This window comes from Anabas testudineus, chromosome 2 (assembly GCF_900324465.2).
Source record: "Anabas testudineus chromosome 2, fAnaTes1.2, whole genome shotgun sequence".
NCBI lineage: Eukaryota > Metazoa > Chordata > Actinopteri > Anabantiformes > Anabantidae > Anabas > Anabas testudineus.
The window spans coordinates 4544799-4563552 of record NC_046611.1 but is presented as its reverse complement, the minus strand read 5'-3'; the positions used below and the strand labels follow the sequence as shown (position 1 = coordinate 4563552).

At 40.4% G+C, this 18754-nt stretch overlaps 1 protein-coding gene across 1 annotated transcript in view; it reads left to right on the top strand.

The window, feature by feature from the left end:
- LOC113164835 (receptor tyrosine-protein kinase erbB-4-like) overlaps positions 1-18754 on the top strand; it is a 213877-nt gene that overhangs the window by 114992 nt on the left and 80131 nt on the right. The gene's annotated exons all lie outside the window — the stretch shown is intronic.

Here is an 18754-nt window from a genome sequence, read left to right as displayed (position 1 = left end):
TGCAGGAGCAGCAGTTTAATTATAGCCAGAACCGAAGGTGGCCTTTTTAAATTTAGATTTAAATGTACCTAAACCCAATAGACAAATAGTTTCAAGTTTATTTATAGTGTTTAGATGTTTCCTTCCAAGAATACCATTTGTTTCAAGCCCAGTACGTGATGTAGACCAGCAGCAGTGCTTTAAGTCAATTCTTTGCTTGGGCCAATTGAAAAAGACTTTAAAATAGGTGCAATGCAGATAAATGTCTGGTTTGCTTAGAACTTCAGCTACTCTGATGAGTTGCAGTTCTCTCGCAGAGTTTTCTTTTGGCAGACCAGAGAGAAAACAGCTGCATGCATGGGAGAACCTTTTGAAGTGCATGTTTTATGTTGTGATACTGACTGAGGCTGCAACGGATTAAAACACCAGTTAAACTTTGCTCCTTGTTTACTGTGCAGTAACTTGAGCAGCCTGCACACATTCCTCACCTGAACCACATCCAGCATTTTTGAGATTATTTGGACTCCCACGCTTGAGCCACACCATGAGCCAACATCAGCCAGTGCGTTTACATGTACTTAAGTAACCAGGTAGCAATTGGCTTTCCCAGGTACGTTAATTTCTAATATGTCAAGAAACCTGATTTCCTTACTGGGGATGGAACCTTTTTCACTAGCTGGCGGTCACTTGGAGAACTGTGATTTCCCTGCGATGCATACGAGTAACCAGGTTTCTAAGCTGCTTTTTACAAAAGTGCATGTGCAGGACATGAGGCTATGAGAAATGTAGTATCATTACATGGAGTGACGTAGCCTCACTTAAATCGAGTCACTAGAACCTCCTTCTATTTTCCCTATATTAAAAAATCAGTCTGATGCTTGTATCAGATTAATGCTTTTAGCTCAAAATCTCCTTCAGATTGTGTCATTAGTGGTGAATTGAAATGCACTTGGAGAAAAGGAGGAAATAACAACACCACACACAAAAACAAATCCCCCTACACTGGCTCGTAACAGTGTCCGTTTACTGTATTTTGACTATGAACTGAAAAGTCAACTCAGTTCATCAGGTCAGATTGTTTCCATCTGTCTCCTATTTTTGTGTAATTTTCCACCAATCAGGTGCACATGACAATCTGCGTTCCTCTGAAGGCCTTTTTATTGAGACTGAGAGGAGAGTCCTCCTCTCATGGTGAGAGATGTTATTTACATGGAGAGACAGAGAGAGGTAGAGGACAGGGCCAGTGAGGAGGTCAAGTGCTCCTCGCGCTCACTCGCTCTTCCTGCTCTTTAAAGATTTTTTTCACACACGGCACAGTGTCTATCACGGTGTCTCTCCACCAAATAATGACACCATGAGCGCAAGTGATGGTTGAAGAGGGAGTGCTATAGTTTCATTAGCCTCTGAACTAGCTGAGGAGCTCATAAAAGGTTGGGACTGTCGCCTCGAACGGGAAGCTGTTTGTGCCTCGCGGGCACCCGGCAGCGTCTGCATAATTACAGCTCTTAGCTCTGGGAAAATTAGCACCCTGCTCGTGCCAGCCAGCGGGATCACTGTGGCACCACCGTGATGGGTCTCATTGCCCATTAATTGTTGGGTAATGGAGTCCAAGAGAAGAAAAATCTAACATTTCCCTCTTTGTTCCATCATTTATTTATTTAATTATGTTCTTCTTCTTTGTGTAACTGTTTTACTGTGGTGGATGCATTTGTTCATCAAAGGAAAAAGTCAAAACCTCAAAGTAGCTTCTAGTAGTTGGTAGGAGACCTCATGTTTATCCTCCACTTCGCTCCAGTAGATGTAATAATCACTACAAGAGCTCTTCCTGGGTCCAAAATTTAAGAGCCGATCCAAACTGACCTGTAGAAAGGCATCCTGAACCCAGTGTGAATAAATACATTTATTTGTATTTATTCAGACTCTCCCGACGAACACCCCAAATGACTGAGAATCTTCACCACCAAAGGAAGAAGGCTTCTTTTAGTTCCTTCTTAAAGCGAGCGCAAATGAGAAAAAAATAAGAAAGAAGAATGGAAATTATTCTAGATATTTATGACGTGATCTTGAATTTTCGATACAGTCAAACAGTCAATCAAATGAAAGTTTTTATCTGTAATTATTTTCTGACACCTGATGTGCCCGATTAAGTCCATCTGACAAAGTTGCTCTATTTTCCCAGATAAACATGAGCTAGCATTAGCATTAAAGCTACAACAGCAGAAAAACCTGAGATTTCTGAGATGTTGCTTCTCTGATCGAACCTATTTCTGCATTGTTGCTGCTGGTGCAGCTTTACCCTTGATAATCATTTTGATCTTTACCAGTGTCAGTGCTTTAAAACACACGTTTCATTATGCATGACTTTTCAAGTGACCTGATGTTGCCATGGGGAACCAAAAAATGCTCTTCAGTCACTCCAACTGTGAACTTGTTTAAATAATAAATCCTGAATAAAAGTCAAAAATCTCAGAGCGTTGAATCAGAAGCCGACATTGTTTTGCTAAAACTTGAAGCGGGAAAGATTTTTGCAGACATGGTTTCTGTTTTATCTTCTTTTACCTATTTATATCCAAAATCCCAGAGATGTCATATTGTTCAAGGTGTATATGCAAAGGTCTATTGTTGCAGCATTTCACTTTCAGAATGATATACCTCTTTAAAGAGAATATTGGGAAAGTTCTACATTACAACACAATAAAAACTTTTGAGCCTTTTGAGGCTTGGTCAGGAAAAGATTTAGTAAAAGCAGCTGGATAGTGTAGTGGTCAGACTGTGGGCCTCCATCTACGAGACCAGAGTTCAAATTCTGGCTGTAACCTACCTCCAGTAGGGGTTCTTAGTCAACACCTCCTTACGCTCACCCTACCTTTGCCTTGTACCTTGTAAGTCGCTTTGGATAAAAGCATCTGCCAAATGACTAAATGTAGTTTCTATTAACATTTTTAATCTTCACACACATTACCATTAGCCAGGTCTCATCAAGTCAACCATAAAGTAAATAGTTTCACTTGTTCTTGACTAAAGTCACATATTGAGATGTGGATATTTCATATTTATTGATTATGTTATGCCTAATTCATTTTTAAATAAAGTTATCAGTTCGGTATCAGGACCTTCAATAGCATCCCACTCAGTATCAGATATCGGACTTTCATTTTCAAAGTAACAATAGCAAATGCAGCACGAAATAGGTTTAGTCACAAAAGCTCCTTGAATGGGTTCAGGGATTTGGGATTATTAAAGTAACCTGCATCATGTTGTCCCACTCAACCACCCCAGTCTTGACTTTGTTGCTATTTATACAACCTCACAAATGGCGACTTCTGCTCTTGTCACAATTACAATTCCTGCTAATTATAACACATAGCAGTGTTCTGCACCTTCTGGCCTAAATGCAGTGTGTCCCATCTGAGGGATGATTATGGATGTGATAACAACCGAAAACAACCATTTAGTGGGGCGATAACACTCAAAATGGCTCTTTAGATTAAATAGTTTGAAAGAGTGTCTCTGAAAATCGTTTTAGATTTAGTTTTCATGAAACTACAAGTTTGAAACAGATTTAGTATCAGTTGTGACATCATATACAGTTGTAAAATTAAAGAACCGCAGACAATAAATACACAGAAACAGTAAATTCAATACACCATGAATGAGTTGCCAACTTTTTAGAAAACTGTAAAAATAAACAAGCCAAAATGCGAATCTGAATCTGCCACTGTCGGACTGTTGGCTCCTATGGGAGTTGCAGCTCCTCAGTTTGGATGTTTGGGTGTCTTGTGCCCCCAGGGGGGCTTGGTGGTGGTACGACTGAGACACTGCTCCTGCTCATTACTGGGCTCCTGGTTGTCTACCCTGCAGCGCTGGAGAGCTGTTGTTTCATTGCGGAGAGAGCTGCGAAGGGCCCAGAGTAACAGAACAGATGCACAAACACACATACATATTCACAGAGCACAAATTATGGAAACATATGCATGTACACACAAACACACATATTAAACAAGCATGCACCGAACCTGCCATCTAGTATTCAGGCTGATTGTCCTGTTCACCTATTCATAACAGCATCTGTGTGTGTGTGTGTGTGTGGTCGGCTGAATGCCTGCTTTTTGTCAGCCTGATCAAAGCAGACACGGTGCAGAGCAGAGGTCTCAGAGGTGAAATTAAAGTCTTGCTGCTTCCACGGCATGGAGGGGCAAAGTGATTACCGTTAAATTAAAAGGTACGATCATAAAAGCGCACCACAACCGAACCCTTGCAATTCATCAAAATGATCCCACGACGCGTCTTTTGCTTATCAAATTGTAAAATATTGTCCATGACACCGGCGTAACATGGGCGTAATTAATGCACTAAATCAATTCCGAATCACTCTGCGCAGAGTGGCCCTGCTGGGATGCCATCATTATCACAAATTATGGTGGCAGATGCATGGGGCCAAGAGGAATGGATAAAGCTCTACTAAAGCTCTAACGCCCCACCTCTACAACAAATGCTGTTCATCCCCCACTTGCTCCGAGTCACTAAGTGTCAAACTGTGTAACATTTCTCTTCATTCACACCTCTGCTATCTTATTACCAGGTGTAAATAGTTTTATTAGTGAGCGCTGTTTTGAATTTCATGTCCTGAAATTATCCCTTGGTTGTCGCTTAGGTGTGTGTTTCACCAACAACATTCATTTCTTAATCTTCGAAGAGGTAAATTGAAGAGATGGATATATTAATAGTTACATTTTCTTTTCTTTCTTTTTTATTATAATGAATAGTGAGATGCTCAGAGCCTAGTTTCCATTAAAATACAGCAGTTTTATCGCTCTATGGAGGTTATTTACTCCCACACAACTGAAAACCCTCCCGCGTAATTTTTAAATGAGATACAGATAGTAATTTTTTTGACTTTTCCCCCAAAAAAAGTTAAAATAAAAGACAAACAATAGAGTTCTGGTGTGTGGTGAGACATGAACTCTTACAACACGGACAGATACAGTAGCTTTGTTTAAGTTCAGTGGAAATATGAACATTTTATACATTTTGACCTCAAAAATGCTTTTTTTTTTTACATTTTAAGATATTTCAGCAGAGTAGTTTTACTATTTTTTCCACAACATTTATTTTAAAGCCAATATTTACAAGACCTGCTTAGAAATAATGGAGATTTTAACACCCACTAAGGAGGTTTGTGTGTTATGATTGAAAGCTCTAGAACAACTACTAATGGGCCTTTGTTCTGAGATTGCTGGTGAACTTCCAAGCTTAAGTTAGCTCTGCATGTGTAGCATTGCCTTTCCCTCATCAAGTTGTTGCTTTGGGTACATCAGGGTGGCCAGCAGGAACACGGCCTCTTTCTTCTGAATTCTGGTTTAAGAAGAAACTTGGTTCTCCTCCTGCACCTGGAAAGTTAAGGGAGACAATGAGAGTGCTAGCAGTAGCCTCGTACTTCTGCAGGCTAAAGTGAAGCCAGGCCAAGCAATAACCCCTTACTGCAAAGCACAAATAAATAATAAAGAGAGTTGCTCTTGTCCCAGTCTTGTCTCCCATGGCTTCCCATGAATGCTCTGAAATCCTCAGATCTTAGTGGCAAACATGTGAACGGTCACATTATGAGAACAGTCCACAAGACTGAACAATTTCGTGTCAGGCTGTGCTTGGCAGGGCTTGTGTAACCGTGCTCTGAGATCATATGCCTTTTTGAAGGCAGCGCATCAACGCTGCAGGATATATTATGTATGCATATTGCATTTTAATGATATTTCCTAAAGATTTCGTGACTTGCAATGATTTATACAATTTTCGCAATTTGATATTCCTCACAGTGTACCCAAAAGAAGTTGAATTCTGTAGAGTTCCACTGTTGATTAAAGTGATGTGTTTGCATACGAACTCCAAGTCCCACATTATGTGCATGCAAAGCATTCTGCATCTTTGATAGTCTCATATTGGCACACATTTTTATTATTCCTAGGGTAATGACAGTGGCACAGATTGGAACAAAAAAAGAAGAACGCAGAAAGTTAGAGATAAAGAGATTGTGTTAGTTTGGTGGATGGTTTTAATTAAAGCAGCCACTCCCCAGTCATCAACAGTATAATATGAATCTCTAGTATTAGTACTTAATAAACAATTGATAAAAGAGCATTTTGTTTTACATGCAGGATCACTGCACTAATTCTTAGTAAACGAACAAGTTGGCAACGACAACAAGTTAACAAGTCATTTATTTTTGTTCCTGATTCATAGAACTAGTGCACTAATGTAACTAACTTTAACTTCACTACATACACACAATTTAATTGCCATTATTTTTTAGTACTTTTATTTATATATAGAGATTATTATATTACATATACCATAACAAGCACACAGTGAGAGGCTTGAATCTTCAGGTAAACATTTGTTTGGAAAATCCCTGGTTTCAGTCTTGCACAGTTTTCAGTATACTGCATTGGCTGACATCAAGTGGCATGGAAATCTATAACTGACCCACTGTTTTGGTCTCCTATATCCTGTAAACCCCTCCGGTGACCCACCACAGCTCTGCTCATAGCTAGCCCTCATTCGAGTGTTCATGCAGAGATCAGTATGTCTCGCAGAAAGAATCTTTCAGCAGTGAAGCAAAGTAAACTTTACTTTCCAACTGGGGCACTAGGTTGGCCTACAGGAAGACTTCGACAAACTGGCCAATCAGAACAGAGTAGGATGGGAAAAGTAGGGCCTTTCAAGATGAGAGGAGCTGTTGCATAAAGAGGCATTCAAGGCATGTATTGAAACTTTTAAATTTAACTATGTGAAAAGATATATAATCCTGTATCAGTGGAGCCTCAGAAAAAATGCTGTATAAGCCCTAAATTAATCATGTACTTTTAAGTTCAATAACTAATATTTATTTTAAACAACTTAAATTTTTTTGCTTAATTAATGTCAACCTATTACTTAATCGCATCGAGTAGTTAAAATATAGGTTTCTTTTAAATGTATGAATCAGCTTTATTGTAGTTCTAATATAATTAGAACTCTTTGAATTACTTACATTTGTCAAATGTGGCATCTTATTGTATTGACAGTCAGTCTGTGAATATCTGTGTGTTATATGTGCAAAGTCTTGGCATTTTTCAGAAGTGGGACACATTTGCATCCAATAACAGGTGGCACTTGAACGCACACTTAAGCACTAAAGACCCCTAATGTGGGCACTGGGACAGACCCAGCATGTTATCAGTGGTGGTAAAACCTTAATACCAGCCTGATATTGTTGTCCTCCTGACACTACACTTGTTCAGCTCGGTTCAGCTCGGTAACTACAGGGATTTACATTTCCTCCCGGTACAGTCTTTCCAAAAACCTTCAGCATGCATCACGTTTGTGACGCCGATCTTATCATTTACTGCGCCCAGCTCTCCCCACAGCTTTCCTTCAGATATTAAAAACACATCTTCGCCTCAGGTTAATTTATGGATGTGTGTAAATTGTTTCTCCCAATGCCTTTTTAATATCTGCCTCTCACAGCTGGCTTTGGGAAAATATGGCCTGCATCATGCTGCTCCTGCTACGCTGAGTGGAAGGAACAGATTGCGTTCCTCTGTGACATTTACAGTGTGTATGTGTGAGCATGACGTCTTAGTGTGTCTCTGTGTTTTGGGAAGTTAGTGTGTGCCTGTTTGTGTTATTTAGGGGAGATTGAGTGACCCTCTGCTTCACCCTTTGCTCCCAGCCCAGATGTTGTGAACTTTTCTGATAGAAAAAGCGAAGTTACAAGACTAAATCACAATTTGAGGCTTGTTAAGACAGAACTATGCCATTATCCTACCCTGGGTGTGAACTTAGAAGTTTATTTTTTCCTCATTCTTATTTGAAAAACTAATGAAATTGCTGTGAATTTCAGTTGTTCTCAGCTAATCAGTAACTGTTAACATGCTAAATTAACGTGATGAACCTAACCATTGAAGCACAATTATGCCAAAGTACAACCTCACCGAGCCACTAGAGCTTAAAGGTTAATTATTTTAGGTCAGCAAAAGAATACACTGTCTTAAAATGACCATTAGAACTACTGCCAAGTCCATCCTATTTATCATAGCCTTCTGTATTGTACGTCTTCTTGAAATATGTATGCAAATAGCAAACACTGCCTTCCCGTACTGTTGAAATTATGCCTCAGGAGTTGTTTCCATTCTGGTTGAAATCTGAAGCTCTTCCATCCTGCTCAGTAATCCACTCTGCTGCTGCCTTCTTGCTGATGACTGACTTTGTACCACAGTGTGAAAAGTACTTTTTTTGTTTCAGGAGAAATGTCATCCAAAAGTTAAACACATTATTATTGTGCAGATAATGTTTTATGCAGTTTTGTGCGGGTGATACTTATTGAGCAGAGTGATCACGTATTGTGAACAGTGTGTAATGTAATCTGCCAGTGCACCGCTGTACAAAACATGGTGATAGAACACCCTATAATGATGAGTTTTTCATTTCCAAATACACTGGAGCAGTGTTTCTGCTGGTCGTCCGTGCACATAGAGGCAATCAAAGTTGAGCAAAGGTGAACCGTGAGTCTGCTGTACAGTAGCAGTCAGGATGTGAGTCTGCTGTGACCACACATTAACACCTGCACACTACATCTGCTTTTGCTACTAACAGGCAATTGTCATTATTTCACACTAACTCAACAGGTTACCTGTCAGGGAAAAGGCAGACGCAGCCATGTTGTGGTGAGAAGACACTTCCGTTCTTGGCAAAAACTGACATTAATCCTTCTTATGTACTGTTTTGTAGTAAAATGTAAAATTGGGAGAAACTCGTATCATCGTCCATCAAAGTGTGTGAGACCATGACCCTAAGTGAATGGACTCCAAGCAGAAAAGATGCCTTAAGCTCATGTAGAGATGAGCTTTTCCCACCTACAGAGGAAGAAAATCACTTTGTAATTGTTGATTTGCTAAGATACATGCTGGAAAGATGAATGCACAACAGCACACACACACACACACACACACACACACACACACACACACACACACACACACACATACATCTACAGTAGTATGCATGTCGGTTGTATAAGTTGTAGTACTTTTAAAGGGTTATTCTGTCTTTTCAGGTCTTCAGGTAAAGGTTTCACTCTTGCTACATGCTGTGCATTATATATCAAATTTAACAAACCTGGTTGTAACTGGGATTTATCATGTTTGCTTAATTTCAGATTCCATTATGTTGTGAAATTGAGATTTATAGCCAACCTGTCTCACATGCATGTATAACATGCATCTACAACCAGACACACATGCGGGTACACACAGATATACACACACTTTGTGTTGAAATTAAATCAGGACACCCATCTCTGATGAGGGCACTTTGAAGCGAGAGCAATGAAATAGTGCAGGAATGTGATGCTCCTCGCAAGCAATGATGATGCCACTGCCATCATTTAACACTGGGACTAAATGGCTGACAAATGCCCTGCCTGACCAACACACACACACACACAGTCATGCAGGTACACACTTTATAGAGACACAAGACAAATCAAGTCTGACACAGTTGTAATCAGTCCCACATCTGTCTGCACACCTGGCCTGTATTTATTGAGAGCTTAGAGTTTTCTTTTCAAAATATATTTGGTGACTTTGGTTGAAGGCAGATAGAGTAGGTTCTCACTGGATTACCTCACTCCACAGGATGATTTCAATTTGTTTTAATAGTTTTTTGCAGTGTTTTTGCATTTGTATGAACGTGACACCCTCCTATTCTTTTCTGTGAATACGCTTCTATTGTCAGTTACAGTAGATGTGCTGCTATTGTGTCATCATGGCCGACTAGGACAGAAGTAGAGAGTATACGTTTGAAAATAAAGGTGTGTTAGTAGAAGAATATGATGGTCACTATGAAAGTATGGTGTTTATGGAAGAGGAATCTGGGATATTTTGGGAGGTTATGATGTTCCGCCATGATGTGAGGGTAAGTATGATTTATGTCTTCAGTAGCTTCTCATAACACAGTCATTGCCTGTAACTTGTATGTTATTTCTGTACATTCACCTCCTTTCACATTAGGAATTCATGCATCTTTGTCTTCTTTAGCATTGACATAAATTGATTATCCAAGCAAAGTGTTGCAGTGTCTACCATTGGCCGCGTGCTGCCTCTGCACCAGGTCCTATCATTAGTCAACATGGAAGGGCCGTTAAGCGCCTTCTCTTCCCTACAGGAGTGAACTGACACTGGGCCTCAGAGGCCACTCAGCTCCCCCTGCTTTCGTCTCCTTGGACTCTTCAGGCCCCCCGTGCAGCACATCGGTCCCCCTTCTTGCTTCTTCCTGCTAGAACTCTTTTCCAAGCTGGGATGACCATGAATAATGAGTGGCTTAAATATGATATACAGGAGCTAGGTGCTATAGGAGATAACATGCTCACTTTTCCCCTCCATCACCACTGTCAAGCGAGCAGCCTGTGGCTGACGTGCACTAGCTTTGTCACATAACTGCATTATGTAGGGTCCCCAAAGGCTACAGCATAATGCGATACGCCACGCAACTGTTGCTGGGTTGCTACAACAGCCTCGCCTGTGACTCATGAGTTATGTATTAGTGTTTTCACTGCGGCTTCAGAAACAGATACTGTACAGCACATCCACTGGTTTAGGTTTGCCTGCTAATGTGCTGCAAACTTTCCCCTTTGGTGATTTTAATTTCAGACACAGGGTCTTTACTGTAAATGTGTCTTGACAACTCAGACGCCTCACGGACGCCGCTCATGAAACAGGCTTATATGAGATTGTCGGGCTGTCTGATACAATAAATATCAGCGTTGAAAGCCAGTAGCACAGCTGCTGCTGGAGACACACCCCTGGATATCAACACAAACACACACACACACACATTTGCCACTGTGTCATTCCAAAGTCATTTTAGCACTAGCAGGCCGTGTTGAAACTGCAACGTGTCTATGTGTGCATCTGGCCCTTGAAACCTGCCTTTCAGTATGTCCAGGGGTGCCAAAGTGTGGGCTAACTTGGAGTAAAAAGCACTTTTTTGGTAGACTTTATTGTATTTATAAATCAATAGCTTTAAATTAAGTTTTAATTTTTAATTACTTTAAGAAATTGCACCTAGAAGGTTCATTTCCATCCTCTTGCACCAGTTTTCTCTATCAAATGTGTGTGCACTATCTCTACTTGCTTGCTGATTAAATAAAGAAAATTAGGATAAGAAATACCTGAAGACAAGTGAGCTTTTTTAGAAAAAGAATGAAATTTACTTCCTGATTTAAGGTGAATTTTAACTTATGCTTCTATGCACACTTACAGTAAAGTTAGATTCACAACACTGTGTGAGAAAAGAGGCTCTCTCACTGAAAACTCGTCCAATTAAAGTCTTTTGATTGAGCTGAGCAAAAAATTGACTTTCCTTTTCCCTTAAGGGCTGCTGGATGAGTTAAAGTACCTTAAAGGGAGGGAATTTCAAGCCGCTCTGCACCACCAACATGAAAAGTGGTGTGTGGGTTCAAAACGCTCGGCCATCTATGTTTGATGTAGTTTCCTTTTAAAGTGAGGAAAAGCCCCACCTTCTCCCCACCTGCACACTTTGCACCGTGTTGATTCATCTCACAGGAGTACCTCAGGGTACCATCAACAAACTCGAGATGTTTCTTACAAGTCATTTATAAAAATCTCCTCGAACCCTGCACAAATACCTGTGCTGAATGACTGAATGTCATTTTCACGGTGACATTTCACGCGGCTGGATTTTCATTTATTTCAAAGTCAATGGCCCTCCTCTCAAAGGCCTTGATTTTTTTAAACAGGATTTCTCGAAATCTTGAATGTCACACCCGAGTGCTCTCAGCATACTTAGCAGCCAAACAGTCGCATGAGGTGAAGGAGTGCATACCTCTCTTACAGAGCTCATTGAAGCGAATTGGTAAACAGGTCCCTGCCCGCCCATTGACTTTGGCGTCATGTGGAGGAGTCAGATTGCGCCGGCGCTCCAGTCAGAGCAAACTGTTGAGAGTCGGTAGTCTTGCCACTGACATGCGCTGCTGCACTCTCCTTGACTCACTGGCAGAGTGCTCTATATGTATGGAAATGAGCCATAATCACCATAATATGTGTCCCATCTCTTGTATTTTATAATGGTGTCATTACTTGGTGTCATACTTTTCCCCCGTACGATGCCTCTACCCCACTTCCTCCTCTCCTTTTCCACCTTGCTGCACCTCCCCCCGTCTCCATCTATCCCTCTACACCTCCTGTGCCCCCAACCTTTCTCCTTTCCCTCCTCCTCTACCAAATCTTTTCCCCCTTCCATCCTTCCTCCTCCTCATGCCGTCTACCTCATTTACACTCTCACTCATCCAGATGACAGGAACAGGTGCACTATTAATTATGCTTTAAAATATATCTCCTCTGTGCTCCGTTTACTTCCTGCAAACGCTTCACTACACTACACTGCACCATCTAACCATCAACTTTCCTGTTGACGCTCTTTCCATTCTTTCACTTTGACATTCTTCTCATTCTCTCCTTCATCCTACAGTATATGGCAGCTAAGAACTACTTTATACTATATTTTTAGGCCTGCTATGTTGAGATTACAATTGAATTGTCTCATTATCTCAAGATATCAATCTGCTTTTGCATGATCATGTTTCACCATCTCATTATTTTAGTAAACAGTAAATTGCGATTTTGTGGTGCTCATGTTTGCTACCCTATAACAATTGAATTACACTGTTATCTCTAGGTATCAAGCACTGTTTTCTCATGAGCACGACTTAAATATCTCATTTTGAGATAACAAAGCTTGGGGTTTTCAGATCTCCAGCTGCTTTGTTCAACTGATGTTGTTTAAGAGTCTATCCAAATCGGCTTAGCCTGTTGAAGGCCACACTGTCAGAGGCAGAGACCTGACTAGATTAATTCCTTCATATACTTACCACATGACATGTTACAAATATCAAGCTAATGACATGTTTAGTTGGTCTTTAGTCAACACAAGCCTGCAGAACATCTTCACTGCGTTCTAGAACAGACTTTCTGAGGATTTGGAGGAGGTTGAAGTTCGGATTCTGTGATGTATGTCAGTATAAGTCGCGTTCTCTCTTTTCTGCATTGCAGTAATTTTAGTTCACTCTGCTTGAGCTCCAGTTGATATTGTTTGTATAACACAAAAAGAAGCTTAACACAGTGCCATAGAAACCCTGCTGCCAACTAGCGTCTGGCGGTGTGATTGCAGAACAACAGAGATAAACTTGCTCTCAACAGCATCAGCTCTGCATAGATTCAACCCAGAAGCATAAATGAAAAGTTAGCATAGTCGCTCATTAATGGTATTTGAGTAGATCAGTATATTTATCTAACTTCCAATGAGGATACATAAATTGTGTTTGCAAAAATGCATTTTAAAAGATTAAATCAGTGGTTCCTAACCTTTGTGGGCTGTGACCTTTGTTGGGGATTCTTCTCGTGTTGTAGTTCTCTGTAGGTTGTTAGCAGTTCCACCCAAGATGTTTAACCTTTAAGATATTTAATTTAAATAAACATTTGAAGCCAAAAAAGAAGTAAAATGATCCAATATTCATCACCAAACAGCAAAGATTCAGTCCAAAGTCCAAAAAAATGAATACAAATTTGTTTCGCAGAACTTTGATTTTCTTCTCTGCGGCTACATTAATCATCTCATTTTTTTCTGCAACACTTTGGAGGAGGACTGACCCTTAGGCTGCATTCTTTGATTAAACTTTTCAACAGTACAGGATATAAAGTTGTTCAATTTTGCTGCAGCTCGGTAAAATCATGTAAAATGCTGCTAATCATAGTATTTTACTCAAGTGATGGATCATAACATTTTTGCATGATACAATACAAACACATTTTCTATCTTGTGCTATAAAATGAACCACTGTTTGTTATACAGTAACTAACTGACATCTGCATACATCTGCATATCATTGATCTTTTTTTCTGACATTAAATCATTTGTAATCATCAGTATCTCAGGTTTCATGACTGTTTTCTTAATTTTTAATCTGTTGTTTGGGTTGTGCTTGAGCTTATTAAATGTGGAGCAAAGGAAGAGGAAAATTGCAAATAATATGCAGTGCATACACATCTCTACAGACAGTGGGTATGGAGAGTGATGATGCTTTTAATGCAAACTTCTCTTAATTTGTCCTCTTTCATTCTTCAATACACTGCTTTTCTCTGAATCTGGTATAAAGCCCAAAGGCATTTCTTGGGAAGACTGACACTACAGAAATGTGTATGCCAATCTACTGGCTGTGTTAGCGAGGCGTCCTGAGCATCTGCACGGTGTGTTAGGTGAATAAATTATTGTAGACATACAAGCTATAGTGTTAGCCTCAAACAGTTAGAAATTTACACAACATGTCTGTTAAGTCATGTTTTAGTAAAAATCTCAGGTTCCTGAATGTTAGGAGCCACTAATTGCTTTATTGTTTCATCCTTAATCCTTATTTAGTATTTATCACTTATGCTTCTTCTTTGTTTTTAACCAACTGTTACTGAATTATGACGAAACATTCAACTGTGCATGCCAGCGAAGCAGTTCTTGATTTGGTAGCTGATAAAACTGTTAACTTTGCAAAACTATTGTTGTACTTCATTCCAGTGCTGACTTGAATACAAAAAAAGTCCTTGTAAATAACAGTTACTGTACGGTGCCATGTGAGCTGAATAGTTATGTGTCCATAATGCGAGACGCTGAGCACATATCTGGAAGGCTTACAGGTGCCTGAGCGCAGCAACTCTGCCTCATGTCAAACAGCATCATTTTCCCAGACTGTGCCGGCACCTTCTATCATGATTGTTGTGTGGAGTAAATAAAGCACTTTTGGCTTCCCGCTTCACCCTAAATGAAATGAATCCCGGAGATACAAAGAGCAACTTACCAACTTGTGAATTTTTACATTTTGCCAAGAGGTGAACCGACGAAAGGAAACAAGCCTGTCTGGACTGAATGGGATTCTGTTTGACTGAGCACTCCACACTAGGCCACTAATTGCCTGAGATTGATGGAGAAAAGAGCTAGAGGAAACATTAAACTTGCAATGCATCATGGGTAGTTGACCTGTGTTAACTAAGTCTTGTCTTTGCCTTGTGGCAGTGTTTATTTCTGCGTTGGTGGGGGTTATCAGAATATATGTGGCCCGTGTGTGTGTGTTTGAGAAGATGCGAATGTGTGTGTAATGGAGAAAAAGGCGAAGTTCTGCACAAACCCTTTGTGACTCGCACAACAGACAAACACTCTGATCCATCAGAGTCAAGCTGCAATCAAAAGATTCAGCTGAAATGGTATCTAAAATAATGACCTGGACTTGCGCCAGACTGTGTAAAGATTTTTGCACTATTTTTTCTTTCTGTTTTGAGCCACTTTAATGACTCACAGTCACCAGCTAAGGGTCATTTTAGGGGAGGATGAAGCAGATGAGGTTTATGTGTCTGTGAGCAATCGAGGGTTCGTGCTCCTTGTTCGTACAAATTAGCCTTCCCACTCACCTTGTTAAGTGTATATTTTTTGAGAAAATACAAAGAAACACATGAGTTTATCTGCCCACCGTCCACCTTGTTAAGTCTGAGCACATCGCCCACAAGGCAGCGGTGGGCAGCTTCTCCGAGTATCCGAGCATCATTCAGCTTCTGTGTTTGTGTTTTTGAAACAGAGCACAGTTGATGCAGCAGGAGGGGAAATGCAGGTGCTTGTGTTTACTTCCCTCCGGACCTCCCTCCCTCCTTGTCTCCCTGCTTCCTCCCTTCTCCAGCACAAAGGAATGCAGATAAATATTGATCTAGAAAGCATTCAAAGAAAAAAAATACAATTTATGGCAATGGGAGGAAATTAAAGAGTGTCAAAGCGAAAGAAAATTACCGAGAAAGGGCAAAGTAATCCTTTAATTTAATTAGGTGAATTACAGCAAAAAGACCCTTTCTGAGTCTGTTTTTTCTTTCTTCTGCCTGCTCTCTCCCTCGCTCCCGCTGGAAGGCTTTCCTGTGGTTGCTAAGCAACAGGGAAACAGTTTTTCTTTGGTTTTACCAGCAGGTCCCGGAGGCTGGCAGCGAGAAGTGGGCACAGTGGAAGCACTGTGCAGTCGGCCAGCAGCTGAGTGCATGCCTACAGCTGGGTCGGGTTGCCGAGGAGCCTCCGTCGCTACTAGTCACAGCGCCTCTGGCAGGCACCTGAGGGTTACGGTGGAGTTAATGATAGCAGGACCAGCTCGCGAGGCACCCCGGCCCCCAGCAGCAAACATGGGGTCGTTTTAGGGTCAAAGTGATGAAATGGCACCACTTCCAACCACAGGGCCAGACCAAAAAGCCCCCCTGGGGAAGAAAGCCTTTTCTTCACACTTTGTTGTTGGAGGCTGAGTCACAAGTTACATAGAGTTGCATAAAGTTGCAAAACTTGCTAACTCTCTAACAAACATTTAAAAAAAAGCACAACATTTTTACTGAATTTGATTTCACCGAGAGGTTTTTGACAGGCAGTGGAGTACCTCACAATAGAAATCCTTTTGGCAATAAGTATGCTAATCAAAGCCTCCGCTGAAATGGATTCTACTGCTCTTTTATTATGTTGTTCTTTCTCTCTTCAGGTGATTGACACATTGTAATCTTGCTAATAAGCACCTCCACTCTCTGTTTCCTTTCTATTGTGTTAGTGTTACAATAGGGTAACTTGGCAGGTGCGCAGCGTTTGCCGGGCGCTCAATATAGAAGCTAATCTGCTATTATCCTGAAATGCAGGCACTCCTCATGCTGTGTCCTGACTGTCAGTCTCCACTAGTGTCCCCCAGGGGTCAGCAGCCAATCAAACTTCGCATTACTCATTTCCTACTTCTCTCCTAACCAATCATCCACATCATTACTGGCCTGTCTATGGTCATTAGGATGTCTCTATAGTTGCCCATTGCTTCAGAGCCTGATCCTGTCATGCCTTGTCGCTGGATATTTAAAATGCCCTTAAATGAGCAGTTAGTGTTTAATGAGAGTTTTCTACAGGGCATGAAGGCGTGTCAGTGTTGCTTGATGCTGTCTTCAACTTGTATATGAGACTTAAATATAAACGAATTTAAAACATTCAGAAGCCTGTGCTTGCTGTTGGGAAGCCAGTGAAGGATCACAAGCTTTTAGCTGCAAGCAATAGCGACTCCTACTGGTTAGTCGTGGCAACAATACAAGGGATGCTGGAAGCTATAGGGGACATGCTATAAATATGTGTTACGTTACGTTCACATACATCCGAGATAAAAACGAGCATATAGTGCCGCGTAGATATCTAACGATATCTCTCCCATCATATTGTAGCATTTAAATGTCATGTTCATGCCCACCCCAGCAACAGGTAACTACTAAAATGAACCAAAAGGGGAAAAAAATGAACCAATGTGTCTGCCAACTGCTGCAAACAATGCCTACATCAAACAAGGCGTTTCACTTTTAAATGTAGTCTCCTAATTAGGGTTCACAGTGACGGTCGGCATTCAGCAGCTGTTGTATGTGTGTTCATGAGTTCGTAAGCCTGTGCTGCTGTTTCAGTGACTCGGATGAATATTCCATGTTCACAAAGATGGAGTTGTAGCAACAAGGAGAGTAAGTTGGAATTTAGAAGAGACACACATACAGGATGTGATGTGTATGTGGCTGCCAAGCTGATTCATAAGGATTCATCTGTTATTTTTAACGTCCGCTGTCTTTTGCATGAGCTGAAGTGATAACATAGTGCTGGGTGTCAACTTTAACCCTAAAGTTTTAATGTGTTTTCTTCATTTGCTTACACATGATCTCTGCATGAGACCTGAAATAAAAATATCTTGGGCCCATCTTTCAATCTTTGCAGTTGAATTAATCAACATTAAGTGCATAGCGTAGTTCTAATTAGTTACATTTTTTGTGACTTTTATAAATATCAGCTGATGCATTATGAGACCGATATTTGAGGTCTGCCAAGCTCCTCAGCACACTGGTGTAGATCTGACTGAAGCATTCATCCAAGGCCTCTCAACTTGAACCAATGACTTTTGTTCTCATACGGTTCCTTCTCTGAGGAATTAAATCAAAACTAACTGCGGGTTTCCATATGGTGCCTTCAACATAAAGAACATCAAATCAATCAAATACTACGGAATTGTAGTTTTTAAAATCCATAGTGTTTGTTATATCTCTACGGATGTCATATTTACCAGTGTTATGGCTTCACACGCCTTTAAGAACAGCTTGGGAACTCTAATCAGATAAGAAAATGCAATCAATTTGCAATTGAGGTGACATTTTAATCATTTTGGACTGCATATCCCAATTCTTCATGAGCTTGACATTTCAAAATGCAAATAACATGCTCCGTGCAATGAGCATGTTATAATACGTGAAATGCAATATTGTCTTACAGTATGTATTCCATGAAGCCGACATGGCAAAATGGAAATTAGAAGCCAAACAATTTGCATGATTGACTTAAGTCACATATAAATTGATCTCTAGTATTTAGTTTCAGATTAGATTTTTTCATGTCTAAGTGAGCTGTTCATTGAATCCTTTTCTTTTATGTGAAATAAATGGATCATTTTGCAGCTGAAGTACTTCAGTTCATATGTAGGGTGATCAGCAGCGAAGGTTGTGTTCACTTGGTCAGTTCAGAGATCCATGAAGCATTAATAGTGCAGGAAAGCTCACTTGTTGTTATGAATCTCTTCTTTTTTGGTTGTGTTTTTAAAAACTTTAAGTCAACAAATAATAGCCTCATGATTATATATTAAATATACTCCTCTCTTTTT